General features: G+C 39.9%; 1 long non-coding RNA gene across 1 annotated transcript; it reads left to right on the top strand.

Annotated features, from left to right (window-relative positions):
* The first annotated feature begins 7,397 nt into the window (after positions 1–7,397).
* On the top strand, positions 7,398–10,746 carry LOC148214172 (uncharacterized). The gene is made up of 3 exons (XR_015798529.1): positions 7,398–7,412; positions 8,314–8,415; positions 9,466–10,746. It is a non-coding gene; the product is annotated as an uncharacterized LOC148214172 (long non-coding RNA).
* The last annotated feature ends 9,899 nt before the right edge of the window (positions 10,747–20,645 follow it).

The following is a 20,645-nucleotide window of genomic DNA, read 5'->3' on the forward strand; positions in this document are numbered from 1 at the left end:
GGTGATACATTTGTATTATTGTAATTGCTTAAGGCTACATACATTTAAAATTAAGCCCTATATAACATTTATAGAATTGTACTGTAAGTTGCTGACTACTCCTTAGCAACCCTATTAACCAAGATCTAAACTGAAGTGCTTAATGCACACTTATATTGGTTATGAAATGCAGCAAAAAAAAAAAAATACTCCATTTCCCCCCAAGGTTATATTCCCTAAAATCTTCTGCCATCTATCATGCCACTAAAATGCTGAATATTATTATATCCTCATATCTATATGGTATTAGCTATATAGTTCCACTGAGACATAGGAGAGACAACAATCCAAATGCTGCCCAAGCTTGATGAAGCTTAATCCACAGCTGTGTGAACAGAAGCTTCAACCTTTCTTTTCATAATACGTTCCAAAAAGTCTGCTAAAGGGCTAGGGGGTCATATAGGTTGTGGTACAGAAGGTTTGAATGCAGGGTAATCAGTGAATAATTTTACTTTGGCCAACTTGTTGTCATTCTAGAAAGTGACAACACCTATCTGACTTTGGCTTTGAAAAAGCTAAGCGGGGTCAGAATACGGAGGGGAGTCTACCAGGAAATTTCAGGGCTACAGATTAGACTGGGAAATTAAAAAAAAAAAAATCCACGAGGAAGGAAATGACCAACCATTTCTGGATTCTTGCCAAGAATGCCAAGAAAGGTAGACCTTGACTTGAATGAGTCTTTACTTTAGCTACACTGCTTCCCCCTATGACTTGGCCATACCTAGGGAAGTCTTCTAGAATCTCTATAAAATTTCTGGGGGATCCACAGGTCTATGCTAGACATTAGACAGGAAAACCCTGTTATGTGAAAGATATATCACTTAGGCATTTTTGAATCAGCCTTATAAAATCATAGCTCAAAAAAATCTCAGATCTACGAGATTTTCCAATTAATCTTTAAAACAAATTTAAATAAGCAGAACCAATGTATAAACTGTATACTGCTAAAAATGCAATTTGCTGCTGAAATGCTATAAAGAAATGAGTTAATCAGAATAATGATTGTCAACTTTGAAGCTTTTCATGAAGTAATACATACATATCTAATTAAATCAGTCAATGTACTAAACTATGTTAACTGTCATACAGAAATCTTCCTGAAGTATAATCATTTGTTTGAAGAATTACAAGGTAAATGGTAACCACTATCAAAGTCATACAAGTCTACTAAATACATGCTTAAACTAAGCATTCTACTTCAAAAAGAATTGCATCACACTACAACTCTTCCTAATTTGATTCCATTTAACTTGTTAAAAAAGAAGTATAAAATCAACTTAATCTAAAATATACATTAAAATTTAGGGAAAAAAGCAGGTAATTTTTCTTCAAAAGAGATACAACTCCATTCAAAATAAAGATTTACATAATTAAACTTGCTCAGTTATGTGTCACAGCATTGCTATTTCTTTCAAAATGTGCCACTTTTTTCTAGAACATATGCACTCCAACATTTGACGAAGAAGGGAAGGAGGGGGTTGCCATGGTTAAGTCTGTATCTTTTGTTGTATACTGGAATAAATTGATGCATAGATCCGACACCCACATAACTTACTTACAGCATAAGTTACTGATTTTTTTCCTTTGCATACGTAACATTAACAGGAATGTGTTAAATATAATTGTTGTTATTCAAACTTCCTTTCTTTGCTTTGCAATCCTCCCAACACCTCATCCTAAGAAAAGCAAGAATAGAATTCTCTGTTGAGCTTTTCTTAGGTGAAAATGTCAGAGGCCAAGTACAAAGCATGAAAAACGTTACCATGGTGATAATATTATAAATTCCTAAGATAAGAATATACCTATCTCCCTTGGGTCAGAAACCTATGCTTTAACAGAGCTATAATATTTTTAAGTGGGCCATAAAGTAACACACTTCCATAGAGAGATCTAGTTCATTCTTACCACAAGGACTGATTAAATTCTCACCCCCAACAACCAGAAACAGTATTCTAAATCCAGAGACTTAGGTTACAATTTTTCTTGAAATGATTATTAAGACAAGTAAATATACAGAATAACCAAATCAGGTTTTCCCATCCAGGGAGCCTCCAGATGCGTTAACATGAACTCCAATCAAAATCTTTGGGAAGTCCTGGAGAAAGATGACCTAAATCATCCAGGCAAGGGATAAATGATTTCAACAGGTGTGCAGTAGAGAAGTGGTCTTATATCTCCACTTTTGCTGTTTTAAATAGGACGCTAAATTACAGGCAAGCAATCTGATTCTTCAAATTTTGGAGGGCCCTTAGACAGATTGTCCCCAAATTACATTAAGACCTGCTTACACAAAAGGGAGCAAAAATTATACTCATCATTTTGCATATACAAAAATGAGAGTTACAATGTTTGCACATGCACAAAACGGAAGCCACCATTCTATTTCATGCATCCCCACATAATGCAACAAGCACAAAAAAACAGGCGTATGCAAGGATTCCTGAAACAGACACTTGTATAATTACAGAACTGCCTGCATTCCCTTGTCACTGAACATATTGTTTAGGACTGATGAGACTTTAAGTATAAGACATAAAAAAGCATCAGATTACCTCTTTCTGTAGCAAATTTATTAATTTCAGCTACCTTCTTTAACAAGCAATGAAACTTATCTTTAAGCCAGCAGTTCCTGTTTCCTCCTCCACAAGTGAAGGGGAGAAGGCCCCTTGACTTTTCACTTGAGAAAGACAAAAAATGCAGGGAAACCAGTTAAATTCTCTTTCAAAGCTGTCAGGGATTGGGAGGTGGAAAAAGTAGTCTGAAAGCTTCAGAAATATCTATCTTGGGTCCCCAACATGGCACTTAGAGGAAACAATTTGTTCACCAACATCTGCCAAGGTCCCTACCCTACCTAATTTTTTAGTCTGTCTGTCTGTCTGTCTCTCTCTCTCTTTCTTTTTTCATAAATGGGAAGCTGGCACACTGTAAGGCCAATCACCAGTCTGAACCATAACATATATTTCTAACAATGCACCTTGGCCTGAAGGTTTTCTTAGAAAAGAAAATGGAAAGTGGCTGTAAGCTGAAGACTTGGTCACCTTCTGTCAATGGCTCTGTAAGGGTGTTCGTCTCTCCGAATGTGCCCAGTAGCTCAAAACAGTGAGGACTCTTAATCTATATAGTTCATGGATGCTACAAGCTATAATACAGACCTAACATACATTATAGAATGAGTATTTCATGAATAAGAACAAGATCTCAAAATGTCCATTTGAATATATGACATGCTTCCATTTTTTCATGCAATGTAAATAGATGAAACACAAGAGCCAGTGTGGTAATTGAACATATCACAAGGTTGTTATGGTGGGGAAAAACTGGAGGGACTGCTCTATAGATTCTTTTTATTCCATGAAAGAAAGGCAGGATATAAATTTAACAAACACAATCAGAAGACAGTACGGCCACTGGGCATGGAAAGCTGACTGATTCTTGCAGAAGAGAAGAGAAAAATAGTAAGAGGGCAGCTGAACGAAGTGTAAAACAAATGCCCATGGCTGGCCGGGTCTTTGAACAGAAATAATATTACAAGTCTCGCTGTAAGATGTTTAAGTATGACTTTTCAAACTGTTGGGTTATTCTAATATTTTAAAGCAAACTTGGGGTCAAGAATTGCATCACTGATACGGACACAGATCAGTCAAATGTTTTAAATGATCCCATTAAACAAATATTCTTTTGTTCACTGTAATTCTTAGGAAACAGCTTGACTTTCTCTATTAGTTTAAGTGCAGTTATACTGTTGCAAATAAATACAATGTAGATTCAATGGAATTTTAGATATAATGATAGGCACATTGTGGGTGTTTAATGAGTAGGGATGGCTAAGAAGCAACAATAAAGTTGCATCTCTTTCATACAGATACCAAAAAAGCCATCCTGAGTCACAACCCACTGGGGAAGGGAGACTGAAAGCAGCAGCTCCAGGAGTTTGAAGCAGGTTGATATCTCAAATGTCTTAGCCATGCTTAAGAGGTTATGAATATTTTAAATACTTTTAATATTAAAAGTATTTTGTAGCACCAGAAGCATAGATTATAATAACAAACCACATAAGATTCTGTATTTTATAACAAGAACATATCTGTGATGCCTGCACATTAATATAAAGCAATTACCACTGGAGACAGTGTGAACTGCATTGAAACAGGTGCCATTCTAGCTACTGACCTTTCCATTTTGTTTGTACACCCACTCTTTCAGTGACATGTTCAAGTGAGAAAGTCCTAATTGGGTTTTTTGTGTGTACAAGAAACAGGCAGCTGGTGTTAAAAAGGTCTCTACGAAATATTAAATATTCAAGTCCTTAGCTCAATGTGTTTTTTTAAGATTTCCTAAAATGCTTTGAAGCCATACTTTTAGCCTGTCCTGTTATTCATTAATTTAGAAGACCCATAATGTGCTACCAATGCAAGCAACAATATGATACCATAGGGCAGTTGTCAAGGGCCTAATATACGAAAAGAGCCCACTAATTAGATGCTACTGAGATGTACTCACTTGGAGATTTGGATCCTTATTTGAGATGGAGAACCCTGCGTAAATGAAAGAACTTCTATCTCTAGCCTCTTTTTCTGGACATCATATTGAGGACAAGTAGACTAACAGGATTGCCACAAAGTGTGTATGACAAAAAGAAACTGATATATCCACTCACTTGTTCATGTTTCTCAAGAATGGGAAACAGAATGTCTCTGGCCATATCCACAAAGAAAGACCTCAACCACTTGTGTTCTCCTTCAGCCATGTCTAAGCTCTACTACTGCAGGGCCCAGAGGGAATGGGGTGAGGCATCCCTTCCCTCAATTATATGTGCCCTCTACCTGTAGATATTGCACCCAGCAAAAACAGTTGGGTTGATTCCAAATTAGAGAACAATGTTACTACATTCATCTTTGCATCCACCCTCCAGTGAGCAAAATTATATCCACTATGCTGCCAAAAGCAAGAAGGGTCATAAAGATAAGACATGGCTATAAAGCATTTCCACAATAAGGAGCGGGAACTTGTGGCACTCCAGATGTTGTTAAGCTACTCTGTCCAGCATTCTTCACCTTTTGCCTCACTGACAGGGAAAGCTGGTAGTTCATCACACTGTCCTACAGGGAGAGGTTCCCAATGCACATATGTCTATTCTCTGAACAGTGCCACATGGAGGCCAAAGAGAGAGCATAGGTCTGCAGGTAGCCAGAAAGAGCTGCTCAGGCAAGGAGCAACCAAATCATCTCTCCTACAGTCATCTCTACTCTCCCTCTGGGTTGCAGAGAAGTGGGTTCTGGGCATAACAAGCCCAAGCCTACCTACTGCATTGTCTAGAGCAGGGTCTGGAGGGCAACCGAGGAAAGGCAGTGGTTGCTTCCACTCTTTCAGGGAATCCATGCTAAGGTTCCCCAAGCAGGCAAGAGATGTCAGAGGAGAGGTTTCCTGCCAAATTCTTCTGACCATGCTATTAAAGAACAAGAGAGTAAATAATTGTGCAAGAATGGTAAGTGATCCTGCTAGCAGCAGCCTCCTCTCCTCACTTACAACATTACCCACAGAAAAATCAAAGCAGATAAGAAAGGAAGCCACCACATCCTTTCATCTGTTTGCCTTCCCCCTTCAAAGATTGGGGCCAGCAGGTTCATCCAGAACAAATGAAAAGAAGCTACAGCATCCAGTTTCCACCACTGTGCCTAGGTCACCTAGAAGGAGAAGGCAAGTGAGTGAAGGTGGTCCAATTGGGCCCAGTATGCCATCTACGGAGGGGGAAGGAAAGCAGGTGGTGGCAGCTTCTCTCTCTCTCTGCAGCACCACAGGGTCCGATTTTCCCTCCATGCTAACCGTTAAGGCAGCATATTCAATCAGCCACCTCGATCCACTTGTTCACACCCTCTTTCTTGGTGTCACCGTGCTAATGGCACAATTTAAGGGGGGGGGTGTCCTTCTAAAGGGATTCAGAAGGTACCCATAATCAGGAACTGGACCTATGTGCTGCAAGGTCCCCTAAGCACACCTACCAAGAACATCTGCCATTCCAAAAAAAGCTTTTGCCACCTTGATCCCTGCTCACGCCAACCAGCCCCTTCCAAACCCACACGGCTTTTAAAAAGAGGGCTACAAAATCTATGAAGGAGGATCCCTGTCCTCCCTCTCTTTCCTTCATTGCAGCGAAGCGTTTTCCCCTTAGCAACCACTGCATTTCATCTGGTTACCACCAGCAGCAGCACCCTGAGGCGCCTTCTTCACTCCATCGCTTACCCACCGCAACCAAACCCACCATCCATGCATCCGCCACCAAACCGAGGGGAGCATCGGGAGAGGCAGAAGCCGCAAAAAACAACTTCCCCCAGCCTGGAGCCTGCCTTCCCCATGCAGGAAGACGGAGCGCGCGGCGCCTTCGCTGCTAACACGCCCCTATAGCAGCGCGACCGAAGGATCAGCAGCAGCAGCAGCAGCAGCCCCTTCCCCAAGCAAGGACGCAGCCCCAGAGAAAATACTCACATTGCAGGGTGGAGAATCTGTCCTTTAAGTCTCCGTTGCCTGCAGATACTGACAGCTGGGGTTTCGATTCCTATCAAGAGACCGGGGGTCCGCGGTTTATGGGGCGTGGGAAGCTGGAGGAAAGGAGAGGGGAAGTGGGGTAGGGCGGCAGCAGGATGGCGATTCCCCTCCGGTTGTGGCTCCCCTCCCCCATCCTAGACCACGATGCGGATACCCTTCAGGAGAACATCTGGGCATACTTCATTTCCCCTACGCGGCCGTCTGGAGAACAGGTACCTTGTCAGCTGAAGTCTCTCCGTTTGCCAGACCCCCACGGCAACCACCCCAAAAGAAAGCTCTTCATCCAGTAAATCCTTTCGGAGCGAGCAGCCGAACGAAGAAAAGGGGCTCCTGCCGCCACCAGAGCCGCGGAGACCGCGAGGCAAAGAAAGGGGGGGGCGAGCCACCCCCTTCCCAGCGCATCTGTCAGAGCGGGGCGCAGGAGCGAGACATCACAAAGGCGTGCGAGGAGGGCTGCTTCCCATCTCCGCGGCGACGGCTGGCCACGAGGAGCGCGGAGGCGGCGGAGCCTTCCCGCCCCCAGCCCGGAAAGGTTCGGAGCTGGTGTTTCTCTCCCGAGCGTTAAGGGCCTCGTGGAGGAGGCAGCTTCGCTCCTTCACAGGTGTTATGGCTGCAGCGGAGTGACAGACGGGGAAAGAGGCAGGGCTGCCGCTGCTGACATGTGGCCGAGCCTCCTTCGCCGCCGGTTCCTAAGGCGGCAGCGGCGGCAAGCTTTGGAGGAGCGCCTCCGCGTCCGACGGCGGCGAACAGGGAGACCGAAGACGACCGCCTGCAGCCCCCGGGAAGCGCCGGCCGTCGCGATCCTGGTCAAGAGGGCGCCGGGCCACTAGGTGCCTCCTCGGGGGAGGGGCGCGGGGGGTAGAAGAAGCTGCTCCTCTAAATCCAAGGCACGGGGGCGGAGACGGGGGGCGTTTGCACGTCGGTTGGCCGGGGAGATAGGAAGCCGCGAAGCTCCCTCGCAGAGAGGGAGGATGCGAAGTAGCAACAGCAGTTCCCGCCCCCGCCAACTCCGCGTCAGAGCTCTTCACAAGCCGCCGCCGCCGCCGCCTCTTCTCCAGCCCTTCCCCCAATTCTTCCCGATAGTTTTTTCAAAGGGGGGGGAAGAAACGAAGTGGGCGTGATGGGGGTGTAGAAACGCCACGCCACTTCTGCCGCCCTCCTCCGTGCTCTGCACGTGGCCGCCAGAGTCCCGCAGCAAAGCACACGCCCCTTTTTTCAGCTTCCCTCGGAGCTGCACCTGACCGTTCATTTGCAGTATCTGCCCAGCGATCCGGGCATCGTAGGCAGATCCAGGCTCTGCTGGTCCGCCTTCCATCGAGGACAACCTTGGGAGGTTTAGGGTGTACCACTGTCTGGTTTTCAATCACTTGCCAGCCCCGTTTACTCTTTGGGGCATTGGTGGCAGGATTTGGACCAGCTAGAAATATTAGGTGAGTGAGGGTTTTGTTCCTGTTGCCCTAAGCCAAGGACTCGGCACTGCTGCTTTGCCCAGCTCCACGCATAGCATCCACCATATGAGCAGAACACTGGCTTAGACAATCCAACCCCAGATGCTTTGCCTTTGCACGTGCTCCTGACAGTCTGTTTACCAGAAAAAGTCTCTTCTCTTTAGAGGCTTCTGTCTGATAAATCACTGTCCCTGCACTTGCTTTTTAAGGACATCCTTAAAACAATAATGGTGTAAAATAAATGCTAGTGTTGTCATTTTCAAGGTCTCTGCTTCCTCCTAAGGACTCCTAAGTCGTTAAGACGTCTGAACTTGTACCAACGCCAGTGTGTGAGCAGTCATCATGCAGCAAGCTGCCTGTTAGTTCACCCACCACAGCTATTAGGGTACAGTTTAAATAGTTGATCACCTATATTATTTTTTTCTACCTTGTTAATCAAAAAGACCTCCACCCTTTTCTTTTACTCCAACTGATTGAAATATTACAGAGTAAACTAATACACCCTGCAGTAATATTAAATGTAGCTTGTTATAAAAATAGCTATCTCCTTTGCCTTTAATTAAACAGGACAAATTTTAAAAAATTGAAAAAGATATTGATATATAGATATAGACTTATCTCTGTATATAAAATTTTACACTACAGTTTCACTAAAGGTTGACCATATTTCATTATATTTGTCCATATATAGTCTACATGTAGAAGCAATCATTCCTAAGTCACAAGTAACATCAGGTCTTCAATCCACTCAGTAATTGGAGTCTTAAACTTATCTTTCCTAAACTGAAAAGTAAGTCTCTTGTTCTTCAACAAAGGCATGGAGAATCCATTTCCATTGTCCAGCCATCAATTTTTATGTAGTAGGTATACAGTTAAAAAAAATGGACATCTGAAAATATTAAATCCTGTGTCCAAGTCAAATGAATATACTGATTTTAAAATTTAGCTGTTTTCACCTATGAAAAATTAGAAAGTATGAAGCGTGCACTATATACCACAGTGAACCATCGCTAATGACTTCCAAATGGTGAAACTTCCCTTTCCTTTCGTACCAAACACACACAAATAAGCACAACATACAGTCCTTACTGAAGGAAACCATTGACTTCATTAATATGTTGTGCTATATCATAAAGGTAGTTTGCTTGAACTGGATTACTGACTGGCTTATACAGCACATGGCTTAGCATGGTGCATAAATCCAGGAGATTAGAGGACGTTGACGTTAGTGAGCATCTTCACTAGTTTGCTTTCTTATAGAGACATTTTGTGATTGGGCATACCCATTTTGGCAGCCATTTTGGGAATTGGGCCCACTGGCCCAAATGGTTTGAGATCTCTACGTTATATGCAAGGCAGATTATATAATTAAAGATATTATCCTGGCTATTAATGCATGCCTGAATAATTGTCATGTTTGCTGTATGTTTTCCAGATACTCAGATTACATTTGAGATGCTTCCATGCAGTGCAACGCGTAAAGCTTGGTGACAAGCAGTTCCTTTGGGGTATTTCACATGGAACAACATTTCTAGACAGCATTGTAGAAATTGTAAGAGTTTGTTGGAAACCTGCACGTACATCTATAAGGGAACAGTTCTACTTGAAGAATTTAAGCCTGAGTCCGAAGAGAGATTGGGATGTCAATTTCGAAATAACTCCTACAGTGCTTTTAAAAAAGCAAACCTTACATCTTTTTCTTGGAAAATCAGAAATCTGGCATCACCTATGACCCCTTGTGGGTATCCCAGATGTTGGACTGGGAACCAGCAGAGAGAGGCCATGGAGGAGAAGGAAGCTCAGCAGTGACAGGATGTGCCTCAAGCGGGAATGAAGTCAGCAGTAGTCTTTTCTTCCTTCCACCCCACCGGGAGAGCCAAGCCGCTTGCAGCTCTTGTAGTTGAGCCCATCGCCAGGGGCCAGAGCAACAGAGAGCAGCACCAGTAAGTTGTGTCCAAAGCTGCTACCAAGACCCCCTGACGATGATCAGCCCCAGGAGATAAAGACAAGAGGAGAGAGAAATAGAAGGCAGAGAGCCAGTAGAATGAATCTGGGATCTCTAGATGAATAACTGTCTCTGTGTGGGTATTATGTAAAGCTAAGCTAGAAAATGCATAGGCAAAAGGCTAAATAAATTGGTAGAATAAGAAGGTGAGCTAAAGTTAGGCTGCAGCAGAAGTGATGAACAATTAAATAAAGTTGCTGCCAGATAAGAAGGGAAGAAGAATTCAGAAGTGAAGATAACACTGAAGTGATTAAGACCAGCTGGCAGTTGGTTACAGCCAGCTGGAGACGTAAGGAATAAAAAATAGAAAAGTCAGAATGATCTCAGTGGAATATAATTTAGACAGAAAAGTTCAGATATAGGAATAAGCTGTAGGACAGATGCTGAATAAGTGTATATGAAACAGAAAATGTACACTAGATACCAAAGCATGTCACTGTTCATTTAATACTTGTTGCACACCGCCCAGACTCACTTTTTGCAAGATGGGTGGCCCTATACATTTGATAAATAAATAAAATAATAGGCTAAGGTTATTAATAGACCTAATAAACACAATGATGCGCAATAAGAATGGTCTGTGTTCTGCCTGAGCTTGTTTCCACCCCAGAACCAGTAAGACAGATTTTCTTTTTCTTCATTTAAAATGATGTACACATTGGGTTGAATCCATGCTTAGTAATAGTTAAAAAAGACTCATTAAAATCAGCACTGGAAGTTACTGTAATTTAATGTGAATTGAAGTGTGAATCTGGACACAGAGGCATCCATCAAGGGCTGGGGTGGGGGAGATATAGCATATCGTTGCTGCAACACCATCTCTGCCCTTTTTGTACCTGTGCCATGGCTTTGCAGAGTGGGTGTTGCAAACTGCAATACTCATTTCGTCATTGGGCCAAAAACTGCCTAGCGAATATCTTCATTACCTTCCAAACAAAGCTAATTTCATTTCCCCAAATTCTATTATTTTGCTAATGTGTTTCTTCTTCCATTTCTCTTAATCTTTATGCTAGAAAGGTACCTCATTTCCTAGAAGCGTGGGCCTCTATGTTTTAAGAACAAGTATAACCTAAAGACTCAGCCAGAGGCAGATTGTCAGGAAAAAAAGGAACCCAGATTGGCCTTTCCAGACAACAATAAAATCTAGATGTAATTCTTCATATGATCAGTACTGAGGCAATGCTGGTAGCCTGATTCTCTACTGCTCTCCTTTGCCCCAATGCATGGGATGGCTAGCTGAAGAACAGGGTTGTGCTACTGTGGACTGTTTTTAAGGAGAAGAGCATTTGTGTACCTGAAAGGTGGGAAATTCCTGTTTGAGCAAGGAACCTTTTACTGATACTTGACAACATTTAAAAAGGCTTTAATGAGCACTCCCAGAGTGATGCAGTAGAAAGATTTCCACTGTAAACAATTGAAAAATTGCTTCAAATCTTAAAACTGTAGGACAAATATGAAGGACAGGTCTATCAGTTGCAAGCTGTGATGTTACAAGTGCCATTCTAAAATAGTCCATAATATTTATACCAGTTCTTTTGGTGCATCGCTCCCTAATCCAGGAACCCAGGAAAGGGTTTTATTTTAACATTTTCCAGTATGATTCCTAAACTATAGAGGTCTATCTACCCCCCCCCCCCTTATTACTCATTTTATATGAACAGGGAGTGACTTTAGTTAGAATCTGTGAATGGTTCTTAGTTTCCTATCCAGTGATACATGGGAGAAGGAAATGGCTTTAAAAAAACTCAAAAAGGGTAGAGGTGGAGAAGACAATTCCCTCTCCAACCTCAAGAAAGCTCATAATCCATGACTGGGTTCGCATTTTGTACTAAGTGATGGTGTGGCTTCTTTGGTCTGACTTACTGTGTTGTATGAGCTGAAGTATGCTTTGTAAATTATGGTTTATGGTTTATTGTGATCTGGGAGCCCAATCTGTAAATTTCTAAAAAGCGTTTCTAAAATAACAAGATACAGTAATCTATAAAGCTATCATATGCTTATCGTGGAATTCCTTGCCATTATCTGATACTAATCAGTGCAAAGGTTAGTTGCCACTGCAAAAATAGTTTGTCAGAGAGGAGTGTTGGCATGTTAGTGTTTTAGAAGTGCCACAAGATAAGTTGTCTCAACTTTGCTTTTTCAAAATGCTGAGGCTGGCTATTTTAAGTAATTTCTATAGCCATTACTGTAATGTCTCCCGGAGCATCAAGGATCCTGCAGATTTATTACTTTGGGTATGAAACATTTGCTGGTATTTTTAACAGAAAAAAATTAGATAACAGCTTATGGATGCAGCTACAAAAGCTATTAAAAGCTATGAGATGAAAAATAACTGCTGGATTAAGGCTACAGAGTTTATTTACATTCACCATCCTTGTTCGATCATGATTTTTAAATAACTACAGTTGGCTGGGTTGGTATAAAATATTAAGCCATAAACCAGGATATAGAAACCATAGAGGCTGGATTCATGCAACATACTATACACATGCAAACTATGTAATGGCTATACTGTAAGAGGAGAGCCACGTTATTGTACGGTTGCTATTATGGCCATAGTCAGCCTTACTTCCTAGAAAAGAGGCACAGAATTGGACAGTCTGCATCCAAGATGACTGATGAGAGGAATTACTTCTTTTTGTTTTTGTTTTTATCTTTCCATTTAGCAGAAATCGGCATAGGTGGAGGTGAAGCATGGTCCATGATGAAGCTGGGACTGTGCCTATGCTGAAATACTTTTTGAAATACCTTTTTTTTCTTAGGTTATGCTTAGAGTTAAGAATGGAGAAAGCCAACTACGTCAAGGACATATTGTGCTAATCTGAGTGCAAGCTCCAGTTTATTTATTTATTTAGGTTCCTTTGAGTCAGTTAAGCTCCATTTATGTATGTATGTATGTATGTATGTATGTATGTATGTATGTATGTGCCTTTGAGTCAGTGTTGACTCCTGGCGACTGCCTGGACGAATCCCTGCAGTTTTCTTGGCAAGGTTTTTCAGAAGTAGTTTGTCATTGCCTACTTCCTAGGGTTGAGAGAAAGTGACTAGCCCAAGGTCACCCAGCTGGTTTTGTGCCTAGGGTGGAACTAGAACTCATGCTCTCCTACTTCCTAGCCTGGTGCTTTAACCACTACACCAAACTGAGTCACAAGCTCTGATACTGTTGTTGAATTCTAACATGAAACTTGCATTCTATAATAAAGGAAAGACAGCTTCCAGGAAGACAAGCAGAAGAATGAGAGAATACAGTGGAAAAGAGGCATTGGTTTATTGCTTATAGACTATTTTTAAAAATGCTATTATGAGGAATCGAGTGTCTCTAAAAAAGGGATTAGAAGAGTGATGGTCTTTTATTGAAGCCACTGATTCATTGTAGTGTCTTTTTTATGTACTTACTCATTGCTAATAATTTCATTTTAATAAGAAGTTAAAATGAAAGAACAGAACTAATATTTATATATTATTTAGAGTCAACCTCTTGACAGAATCTCTATAATATCAAATTAAAAAACAACTTGGGGAGACAAATGAAATTCAGGTCCAATAAAACCTGCACAGAGATGTTTCTGACCCATGAGGTAGTAATTAAGAACCATTTCACACATGACTTTCATTTATATTCAGATAAGTATCCTAAAGAATAAACAAACATTACAGTATATATTGCATCATGTTTGTTTTACCACAGAGAGATGGACCATAGCTTTTTAATCAAAGCTTGATGACTTCAGGAGGACGTTCTATTTGAATCTCCTAAAGGATCAGCCAGACCCTTCCTGAATCAAGAGAAAGGTAGAAAGAAAATAAGAGGGTATCAAAAGGACTCACCATAACCTACTCACTGCTAAAAGCAGGGTTGAAGTACACACATCTGTAATGTCCAAGATTGTGTAACTTCACTCCTTTTTCATGAGCCTGAACTAAAGGTGCTGCTGCTTCACCAGTAACATTAATGAATGGATTCTTGGATGTGAGGGCGATCTGGCTGCAACATCTGTCACCCCATTGATCGCCAGGGTTGATTTGGCTGATCTGGCTGGCTAGGCAGGTGTCCCCTTCCTCCCTCACCGCTCCATGTGCGTCCCTCCTGAAGCTGCGTGCTCGGTGGAAGAGGACGACCATCCCAGATAGAAGGAGTGTACCAATCTTCGGATTCTTAAAGCAGCAGCTTTATCCCAAATTTAATTCCTAAACCAATAATTACTCTGGAGGTCTTCTTGCAGACATGTGCTACTCATAGTTACATGTACATGAAAGCATTTATAAACATATATTGAAATCAATCTATACAACCAGATGCTTAAACAATTGTGAATGTCACTAATTTATATTAACTGATCTTTAGTATGCATAGCTTTGTTTTCCTCTACTGTTTTGCACACCTATCTACTAGAAACAAAACCTCTTCCTTGTTACATTTAAGGGGATCAACAAAATCATTTAACACAGATAAGTTACTGTTTAATACCTTTTAATTATTATGTCATGCAAGGTTACTTAACCCAGTGAAATTGCTTCTCAATATCTCTTAATTACTATGTCATACAAATAGGGTACATCTTTTGTAATCTGTCAGTAAAAGTTTATTGGTGAAATGAGGATTCTAATACATTCTTACTGATGTCAAACACAGAACAAGGACTGATGGAATATAAGAGAATCTGGAAAAATAAAGTATAAATAAATATGTGGTCCTGATGGAACAAATGTTTCTTGATTTATAAATATCTGCTCTCAGTAATAGATCTCATGGAGATTGCTTGCTGTTATACCTAAAATTCTCAATAAAATCTAATAGTACTGTAATTCTGTAGATCAAACTATATGAAACATACTATATCTTCTGGCAAACTCCAGTTCTCTCTGTATATGATAATTTCAAAATGTTAAATATGACTTTATGCCTTTTTGAGATTTTTAGCAGCAAATTTCATCACTAAATTGACATTTCTTGATTCTGCTGCTGGACAGTTATAGGCCGGACAGCTTTACCCAAATATGCAATGTGTAGTTAACATGCAGTGCAGGTTTTCTGCAGTGTGTAAGAGAATAACAATTCATCTAACTGGTTTCCTACTTGTATCTGTCAAAGTAAGATCATCTCTGTGGGTGAATATGCATTCCTTTCTCATCCTCCTTGTCCTTAATGACCTTTCCAATAATTTTAATGTATAAACAGTTTGTTAAAAAAAAAAAATGCTATCCACTTCTCATTAGCATGGCATTAAATGTTTCACAGCTAGCTCATTATATCTTGCTTATTTCATTCTCCTGAATGTATTCTCTCTGCTAAGTTATATATTTATGTAACTCATATGCCATTTATTTTTCTCTGTATCATCACATTTTGAATTTATTATTTAAGTCCACTTACCTACAATCCTTTCAATAGAATGGTGAATATTTTACTATTTGCCAATAAACAAGGGAATCTTTTTGTACATTCCAATTGGACAGCAAAGAAGATTTACCTTTCTCAGTTTATTCTGTATTTTGCTACAGATTGTTTTATGTTCATTTATTTTTCTGCACGTACTGGAAATACAGCTTTAAAATTTTAAAAAGGATGAATGACATTTTCTGAGCCAAAGACAATTTTTTACCTTTTCGAATGTACCACAGGGTATAGTTCAAAAAGTAGGTGCAACCAGGACCCCCCAAATGAGCAGACTCTGGATAAAGACTAAATTTGGTTTAATTGAATTTATATTTAAATTAAATGCCCTGGATATTTGTAGGAGTACCTATTCCCAGTAACATCTCTGCCCAACAAGATCTAGCAGGGCAAGCTTTCTTTGATTTTCATAGAGATTGACATACCTTCTCAGTTATCACCCTCCTCCTCTGGAATAGTATCTCCCCAGATATTTGAATGGCTCTCTCACTCCTAATTTTGAGAAAATTTGTGAAAACCTTGTTATTTCATTAAGACTTGGAGGCTGAGAAGTTATGACTATCTCTTGGGATGATGAATTCATTGCATTGTTGCACTGAATGTTGAACCGACCTTTACATGGTTATTTACAATGTATGGTTTTAGTTTTAAATTTGATTATTTATTGGTCTGTTTTTAATCCCCAATTATGGATTTGGGAAGTTTACACTGCATTCCCAACATGACAAAAATTGCTGGGATTGGTCAAAGCTGTAGTTTGATACCTCAGAAATGTAAACAATTACAGACTATTATTCTGACAAAATATGCATACATTTTGATAAATAAAGAATCTGAGTTAGATAAATTAATTTGCAATGGTGAAATAATCAACAATGAACATTCAGTTCTGTCCAGATGCTTCGGTTGTTATGTAACTTTATGAATTAAGCAAGGGATTTAACCAATTGTATAACAGCTGTAAAAGTGTTTTTCTTGCTTTCTCTGCCAAAAGCTAACCTGATCTATTCTATTCCACTCATCTTTGGAGAGGACAAGCCAGAAATAGTGGCTATATACTGAGCTGATCCAGAAAGGAATGCAGTGTATTGCTAAATGGGTGAAATAAATATCTATTTTAAATGATCATCCTAAAAAACAGCAACAACAACAACAACCAGAAAGCTGGGAAAATGAAATACACATCAGCAATACAGCTATGTTAGTTGCTCAGCCAAGCAACCCCAAGCATTCTAATAACTTTTATAAAAAGGAAGGGAGTTTGAAGGTTATAAAATGTGATGGAATGGAATTATGAAGGCCAGGCTCAGGGAGATAAGCATTTTCTTAGCTCGCCGCAGGAGCGTGGGAACTACAAGAGGATGAGACTGGCACCTCCCTGAGGAATTCACACTGTTGTGGCTGGCTGACTTGGGACCTGGGGTTTCAGTCTGGGAAGATTCTTGCAAGAGGTTGTAGCTAATAAACATAGCTGAACTGATTTTGCATTGTCTCTTGGAGTTCCTTGGGCTAGGCCTGACATCAAAGTTTGAATCCCAGCTTTACATTATACCAAGATTAAACACCCCTTTTAACCAACAGCAAAAAGAATCTATAGCAGCTTCACCTGTCAGAAGATCAAGCAGTTGCATGTCTGAAAGAGAGCTAAACAGGAGCTAGCTCTTTGGAATTTCTGAAGACCAATCAGAAGTTTATCTGGATGAAAAAAACCAATCACGAACTAACTTTCTTGGACCAATCAGAGATGAGCTCAATTGGAAAGTTTACAACCACTCACCGGTTAGCAACCATTCACAAATACAATGGTAATAAATGGTAATAAAAAACTCATTTTCTGACCAATGTACACATTTACAACCAAATTTCATGCACCTGACAACAACACACTATGAAGTGAGAGTAATGCTGGCATAGCTGTATGAAAGAACTTTATCTAAATGAGACAGCAACAACCAGTAATCTTCGCAGCATCTCTCTCTCCCTCTCTCTCTCAGTCATGTGTTCACTTAGTGACCATTTCACTTAATGACCAAGTCAGAATGGAACACAGTCACTAAACAAGTAGTGGGTATATTCAGAATCTAGATTATTCAGATACAAAACCCCAGTTATTCCTTGCTCAGTTGCCTGTGAGCCACCAAGAAGTACGTTATGAAGCTTTGCCTATGAAGATGCCAGCCTCAGCTGTTGGTGAACTGTCAGGACACAAGAAAACTAGACTGTGGCCACTTAGCCCAGAAGCTCATTTCTGTTTGACTGATGCTGGCCATGAAAGCCTATACCATTATAAACCTTGATATTATTGACTAAAAAGAATCTTAACACAAAATTAATTTTGGATACAATTCTTATGAAAGTTTAGATGTACAATCTCAGGCCTTCATCTTACATATTGAATATTTGGAAGGATTTTCAGTGTTGTAAATACCTCAACGGACAATCATGGAAAACTGTATTAGAATAAGAGAGAGTATATTTTAAAAGCTTACTTATTTCTACTCTAGTTATATCCCATCAAAATCAGTAGGTCAGAACATGACTGGACTTAAACAGCAGTACTTTTTGGCCAGGGGGTCAGAATCAGCTGCTGTATTACTTTATCTGAAATACTAAACTATATATACATAAAATAAATCAATTTTACTTTTTGGAATCATTGATTGACTTCCATATCGCAATATCCAACTTTTATTCATAATATTTATTGAATTCAAGTTAACAGCGCTGTATTATTTCTTCCTATGTATGAAATCCTCTAAAAAAACAGAAAATGAGGTTAGGTGCTTTTTAAAGGCTTGAGAAACTTGTATTACATAAAAATGAATTGCTCTCTCTTTGAGCATAAATTTAAAATAATTTTGTACTCTTTCTTTGCAGTGCCTTCATACTTTATACCAGATCAATATCTCAAATGTTTGGTTTTACCAGGATCACTTACAACCAATATATAAAAATACATGAGGGACAGAGCAATTTGAAAAGGTGACATGACCCAGTTTTATTACTATGTATACCTTTGTAGTTTCTCAGTGTAGCATATTAAGAGAATATACAATAGCACATTCTCTTAATATGTACAGTAGCTCAGTAGCAGATAAAAGGCTCTTCAACTTCTTAGAGTGATCTCAGGCACATAACTAATTCAGCCAAAAAGAAGGATCTCAATATTTCTGTACTGCATTAGAATGAGCAAATAATCTCAGTGCTTCCACTAGTACCTAGTTTAGGGGCTGAAAGGTAGCCAAGAGTGGGGAACAGATATGGACTAATCATGATTACTTTTTATAGGAAGTAAAGTGTTTCCAGTCAGAACTAAGCACTCAAATACGTGGAATCAATCATGGAAGACCTACGCAATCTTCAAAAATTCCAAAGAGAATATCAGTTGACCAACAAGACATAATAGCCAGTAGTACTTTCCCACTGGAACAGTTCGCCCCTCCCAAGGCAAGGTTCATTTCATTCTCATGGCCTTTTGGAAGCTTGTAAAGACTTGACTGTTCCACAAGGTCTTTGGGATTCAAGTATTATAGTTGTTTGGCACCAGATGTGAATGTGATTGTTGTATATAAGTTACTGTATGGTCTGGTTTTACTGTATTTATTGTATACTCATTATTTAAATTCTGCTGCTTCTACACAGGAGCTTAGAGTCCTTGAGATTGAGGCAGTTTTAACATTTCATAAACAAACACATCTGTGTCAAAAGGGGGAGGGAGAGAATCCTAAAACTACCTGGCACATCAATCACAACACATGGCTGGCATGATAATGGGAGATATTCATTTACATATTTGTTGTTTGCCGGATCTCCATGGACTGTCCGTTAAAGCAGGAGAGATTTGAAACCTTGTTTTAATGGAATAATTGTGGGAGAGGGTTTCCATTATGTTACTAGCACAATGATGTCATTAGGCAAATGATGCAAGTTAGAGCATTCACATCATTTGCATGATTGATAGAAATCACCTAATTTGTGTCATTTCGGTAATTATGTCATCATAGAAATGATGTAAATCACTAAGGAGATATGGTCTGTTGCATACAAAGTCTATTATAGCAAGATCTGCTAATTAAATTTTTACTCCTTTGGGGGCATCTAAGAATTTTATCCAATGTTAATTTTGGGAGGAGACACTGACAGTCCCTATAGAAGCAATGCCTCCTCTCCAGAATAAGAGATGATATGTTCTTAGCAGCTTTGGATGCTAAGCTAATGGCTTTGGAACTTTGAGCAGCAGGAGGAGATGAAACACACTATGCAGAGACACAAGAATTGTAGATCTCAGACACAATCCTTATCAGTATAATACACAATTATTTCAGTTCTAAGAGGCTATCATTGTTATAGATATCTTTTGGGCTTCCTGTCTTGTTGCTTCAGTAGAATGCTCAAAGCTGTATCCTGCTTTACTGTTTTTCTTTCATTCACAAACAGCAGAAGAGCAGGCACTGGGATCCAGGAGCAAATGGGTTAGAATAAAGGCTGTCATTACCACTGAGAAGCCAGGAAATGTTAGACGATTAGCTATAGAAAATATGGAGCTTGAGTCCCTAACTATATGCTATGTTTCCGTTTGTTTGAAACATTTCTATGCCACCTTTTCAGAACAAAAGAAAATAAGTTGGCAGTAGCTATTTTGATAAAATACAGCAGTTTGAAACAGCAGTTAAAATATCTTACAATCCAATCCAATACTATTAAAAGCAAATTGAACTACTGAAAAACATAATGTAGAATACAGTACTATTAAAAGCAAGTTGAAACAAATTAGTTTTTAAGATCTGCTTCCACAAGGATGCTTTGAAATGAATACACATATATTATAACATTTGCCCTGTTGCAGTGTGAGCTATGTCATGGAATTTGTAGAGCAGACCTCTTCAAAACTGAAGAAGAATTTCTGCTAAAAGTGCGCTTTTTTTCTTGTTCTGGGATAATGTTTTCCAGCAGGATAGTTGGAAGCAATGTTCTTACTGACCTATAAAGTAGACTAAGAACTAAAACTGTAAGATAACATTCTGTGATGGAATGGAATTATGAAGGCCAGGCTCAGGGAGATAAACATTTTCTTAGCTCCCCAGAAGAGTATGGGAGGAACAAGAAGATGAGACTGGCACCTCCCTGAGGAATTCACACTGTTGTGGCTGGCTGACTTTGGGAGCTGGGGTTTCAGTCTGGGAAGATTCTTGCTAGAGGTTGTAGCTAATAAACA

Source organism: Python bivittatus, unplaced genomic scaffold (genome assembly GCF_059951505.1).
Source record: "Python bivittatus isolate LINGU-HERP-01145 unplaced genomic scaffold, Pbiv_v1 ctg000700_np1212, whole genome shotgun sequence".
Classification (NCBI taxonomy): Eukaryota; Metazoa; Chordata; class Lepidosauria; order Squamata; family Pythonidae; genus Python; species Python bivittatus.